Here is a 751-nt window from a genome sequence, read left to right as displayed (position 1 = left end):
TCGTCGACCAGGAGAAGTAGTGAGATGGACTCAAAAGTTGTGTGGAGAGTGTGGGATGTCACTGGATTTCGGGGAGTGGCTCTGTCAACTGGGCGTGTCGGGAGTTACAGTACAACTATATAATCTTATGAAAATATTATCAAATCTCCGTCAGTTTTTGGATTAACTGTAATCTACAAAAGCCGGACAACTGGCAAAATAGGAGCCAAGATCTCAACATTTTGACAAATAATACTATTGAAAGTGTAAAAAGCATCTTTAATAATATTGCCATCAGATATTCAAGCTATGGACCTGCATGCCTGCCATGTCAATATCTTAAAAAAAAAAAAAAAAAAAAAAAAAAAAAAAACATGTATTCTTGAATAGACCATAAACATGAAGTCAAATAGCCCTGATTGCAAGCACTGGTCCAGTCAAAGAAGTTTTGATTTGGGATGGGGACAGTGCATATAACTATTGTAATCAGTTCAGTGTTACATGCCTAGGATGCTACTTAAACCAGGGATGAGAGGTTTTCTTACAAAACTTTATGAGGCCTGAGGGTGATGCTAAAGTTGCAGGTCTGCCAGCTGATGGATGCTTGCACCATCTACTGGCAAAACAGGAAAACAAAAAATATGGAGGCACTACACTGTTTCCAACTTTTTTCACTGGAGATTAAAGTTTGTTTGTCCACATGAGTTAAAGCTGTGAATTTCAGTTGTACTTATGATTAAAAAAAAAAGAAAAAACAATACCAAAACATAAT

The sequence above is a fragment of the Myripristis murdjan genome, chromosome 16, assembly GCF_902150065.1.
Source record: "Myripristis murdjan chromosome 16, fMyrMur1.1, whole genome shotgun sequence".
In the NCBI taxonomy this organism is placed as follows: domain Eukaryota; kingdom Metazoa; phylum Chordata; class Actinopteri; order Holocentriformes; family Holocentridae; genus Myripristis; species Myripristis murdjan.
Note: the sequence above shows the minus strand (reverse complement) of the source record.